Below are 4,786 nucleotides of genomic sequence, written 5' to 3' on the forward strand. Positions count from 1 at the left end.
GGGCCCGGGTTCCGCCCGCACCGCGGCGCAGGAGCCCCGGCGGGCGGGTGTCGGCGGCGCGGGGAGAAGCGGGACCCGTCGGCCCGCAACGGGCACCCCAAAACCACGCACCGCACGGGAACAGACCCCCTCGCCGCCGCTCCCCAGCTCGCCCAAACGGCCAGCACAGACCTCGGCAGGTAGCGGCGACCGCAATGCACGTGCCCCAAACGCCCCAAATACGCTATCACGCTCACCCGGCATCCACATGCCCTAAAATATGCCTAAATACTTTTAATATAGCCATCTCGCTTTGCAAAATGAAACTGCGTATGACTTACACCAAGCTATAAACATTCGTTAGCAGCTTCCTCTTAAACGCATAGTTAAAACGGTAACACGTCAAAGCATACAAATACGTATGTTCACGCAAGAATTGCGAGACCACACGTTCGGACCAACTCTGCAGCGCTCTGAAACGGGCGATGCCAAAGGTGAATCGGCCCAACGGTTTCCACGCGGGAACGGGACCCAGCGCGTGAAGAACCCGAGCCCTCATTCGGGTCCTGCCACTGCTACAGACGAACCCCTCTTTTGTGCTCCATCTCCTTCTCAGAAGGCAGCACCACCAGTCTGTCCTGCCGGGGAGTTTATTTCATGTTTGTACGCCGCTCGGATACAGCAGCGTAACGGCCTAACCGAAGTGCACGGCTTTTCCCAGCGCCGAGGAGGGTGATCCCGCTGCACACCCGACGCTCAGTTGCACACACGTCTCTCAAGCCTGCAGAGCCCCCAGGTGGCACCTACTTGCCACCACCTGCGTCTTGGCCTGCTCTCTTCTGACCCTGGCTACCGACCCTTCCCTCTGAAAGTGAGCATTAGTCATCTCTGCAGCTACTGGCATATTATTCTTTTGGAGCGAGGGGACGTACAAAACACAAGGGCAGTGAAAAAGGATACTTAAAATCCTGGAGAACCTAAAACGCTCAGGAGAGGCACGCTCTCAGGAGAGGAGCGTTCATCCCTCACGGGCTGCTGCTTGGCAGTCCCCCAGGTTCAGAAAGCAGCAGGCTGTCCAGAGGGCTCTCCAGCCCCGTGCCCGTCCCTTCCAACTCAACTCTTCCCACCTCCAGATCCCGACTGTGACACCTTCCGGAGGTAGTGGAGGGTGATCCACAAACTTACCACCACCCTCAGGCAAAGACAAACTGGAGATTCTGGAGCCTTAAAACACTCTCCTCCATTTTCCTCCCGTATAGGCTGTGTGCTAGATGATCATCTGGCCTTGTGAGTCTATGAATATTCATATATTTGCCACTTAGAAATGCAGGAAGCAATTTGTATTAAAATACCAACACAATGACTTCCATTCTCCGTGCCCCTGAGGGACATAAATGTGTACTTTTCCCCTTTGATGTATAAATAACACTTCATTTTAGAGGAAAGCACCCAGTGACAGAGATCACTGTACATTTCATGAGGAATGCCTTTTAACATATTCTAGTTACAAGGAAGATCCCCTATTTACATAGTGTGAAAATATTGTTGTTTCTCTTGAAGCGTTACTTTTCAACCAGTACTGGTACTCAGTACCGGTTAGTACAGCTGCAACACTGATAAGCATTGATTAGACAACTGGCTAAATCTAAAGAAAGTAGAAGCAATAATGCCAAAAATTATTTGTACTGATGTGTAACTGTATTAAAATTAAAACTTAATTTCAAACACAGTACTTTTTATTTGCCCTCTGACCTCAGGTTTTAAGGTTCACATTTGTAGGCTTTTATTTGCAGCTAGAAACCTCGAGTGAAAGATGATATATCCAACATAATCCATGACATAGCATTCAAAGATACACAAAATATTGTAAGATATTCCATTTGGTCCACAATGACATGTCACTGTCTCCCATGCAGGTGCTGGCAGTAAACACGCTCATTACCAAAAGTCACATCCATAGCAGCCATTCTTCTGCATTACATCTCTATGGGATGACTTCATTTCCAGGCACCTGTAGAAAAATGACCAGAACATACATGAAGTTTCCAGAAATTATGCCAGACAACTTAGCAAGTACCCAAGGCCTCTCAGGGAAAAGTATGCTTTGGCCCAAAATATACTGTGAGTCTGACCTACAGGAGATTGCTCTGGGGACCCAAAATTGTAATAAGTTGGCCAATTCAGAAAATTCAAAAGAAACTCATGCAGGTAGCTTGACTAAAACAGTTGTGAAAGATCAGTAACTATCACATCCTGTATTACAATAAAATTCTAAAAAGATATTTAACCTAATGTTTCCTGGGTACTGAACATCATCTGCCACACTGGTGAGATTTGGAATCTTTAACCTATTCAGTTTTTAACTCCTCTTCATGTAACACTCATCACAATTAACATGTACACTCGAAAGATGGAGGCACAATATTCTATGTCCATGCAGTATTGTCTTTCACCCCTTCTCAGAATCCCCAACCCCTTTCTCAAGCTGCTACTTGGTACCCTTTCATCTCTGCCACTCCCTATAAATTCTTCCTGTTCACTGCAAATATAGGAGTTCAAAAAAAAAAAAAAAAAGCATTGCATATGCTTATTCCACCATAGTCGTACACAGAAAATGAAACAGAAAGCAATGTGGTCAACGTTAAAAAAAAAAAAAAAACAAACCACCACCAACAAAAATCCAAAACAAACTCTCTGCTTTCAGCTATTTAGAGGTCTTTATGAGAAAATATGACCAAATAAGACTTCATAAACATTTAAAAACATTTGAAGAAATAGGTATCTTAAACCAGGTTTGGACAATTACAAAAGTTTTCCATTTGTAACAAATAAAATACTTCCAGTTTCATTCCTGTTTCAATCCCTAGTTACAGTTCTTTCCTTACACATGTGCAAATGCAGTAACCATACCACACAAATAATACAAAAATGAAAAACTTCCAGCTTTGCAGTGATACAACGGTACCTTCCTTGTACATTACACAGAAGGCTGAAGTGCCTGCCTGAAGTCGTCTGCGACTGTTAACACCCTTTTTTCTTTCACTTCTTTAAAAATAAAAGGTCTTCACTACCTACGGAGCAACGGATCAAATGGACAGCACAGAAATAGAGGAGCAATCATAAACATCAATCTTTTTGCTAGTGATTTTGTGAGCAAGGACTCCAGCAATCAGGGCTGAATTCCTGAAGATGCTTTTCCAGCCATATTATCATCAGTGAATTTTCTATCAAGATAAATGAATTTTTTAGTCTTGTGGATAAATACCCTTTCCTTAGAGAAGTCTTAGGTCTTTCACGGAGTAGTGCAAATAAGAGACAGGTAAACCCATGCACATGAAATCATCAGTGAACTCCAGACTCTGACAGAGCATACGACACAACTGTAAATCTTTATGGTAACAGCCCTGACAGCTCATCTACCAACATCAATATGGTCAGCTACCAACCAGTGCAATCAGGGAATTGCTAGTTGCCAGATGGCGATGGCAACATTCTTCTGCATGCTTCAACGGGACCATGAAAATGAAGAATTACATACAGGACATAAAAAAATTAAGAGGAATATAAAAACCAAATCACTTGAGCACAACCCCCTGAAAATAATCACACGCATACAGTGCTTCCACAGCCTTCATGAATTGCTTTCCACCCACTCCTTAAAGGAAAAATATTTGATACAGCAGACAGCTGTTGTGCATTCAGGGATGTGAGAAAATGTATTCCATATTACTATTTAATGTATCACGCCTGTGTGAATAAAATCATTAAGCTTGCATGTCTCCTTTTGGTTTATTTATTCTTAAGTTTACACACACTGAGTTAATTCACCACCACCACCCAAACTGTACGAGCTCCTAGGGTGCTCCCCAACAGAGCATTTGACCCAGGGTGGAGTTTTCACTGGAATGGCTCCTTTAAATCAACACGTACCTGCTCAGCCTGCACCCACAGCCAGCAATTTATCCATGATAAATGCTATCACTCAGCAAATCCATAGACCTGGAGAAGTCAGCAAACCTCCTTTCCTGCTCCAGTTGCTGGGGTTTTTTTGTAACAAATTCCCACCCTCACCTAAACCACTGAATCCTTTCTACTGCTGCTTCCAGTAGACTTCCCAGTACGGAGAGCAATGCTCATTTTGGAGTCAGCAGTAGGGAGAACACCACCTTGTTTCCTGCAACTAGCAGGGACTTACTGACTTGTTTCTGGGGTCACTTGGAATCTGACTCAAGCCAATGAAAACTAATTAAAAGATGTTTTTGTTGTCATGCATGAAACTTTTGGATTAAGCTCTTGGGGAGGCACCGTGTTCTTCCTACAGCTCTTCCTTCCGAAGCAGGCGCTGGAAAAGCATCCTACAAATGAGCTTACAGCTGTATTCCTATGACCAAGCCTCATGATTGCGCAGCGCTTACTGTTATCAGTACAGCCCATCTTACAGATAACTGAATTTGCTGCCTCACTTGCTGCCTGCTATATTTACCTCGCAGTAATTAAAATTATATAACATATATTATGTAACATATTCTACAGTAGGAAAGATTTAGGACGTTTGCAGGAGACTACAGTGGCGAAACCTCTCACCAAACAGGATTACTTACGAGGGGACCAGAGGGAGCGTGCAGGTCGACTGCTGCGAAGTCAAAACCTGTTTGTTTCGGTGGGGGCACTGACAGCTACTGACAAAACGCTCGCCGACAAGTACTTCTGGCTAAGCAGGAAATGGGCAAAAGCTTTAGCTCGCCGAAAGGGACGATCTATCACAGGAGGAATTCTTACAAAAGCGGAAAGTTGACTTGGGGGGGGG

The sequence above is a fragment of the Haliaeetus leucocephalus genome, unplaced genomic scaffold (assembly GCF_000737465.1).
Source record: "Haliaeetus leucocephalus isolate CR32 unplaced genomic scaffold, Haliaeetus_leucocephalus-4.0 Scaffold339, whole genome shotgun sequence".
Classification (NCBI taxonomy): domain Eukaryota; kingdom Metazoa; phylum Chordata; class Aves; order Accipitriformes; family Accipitridae; genus Haliaeetus; species Haliaeetus leucocephalus.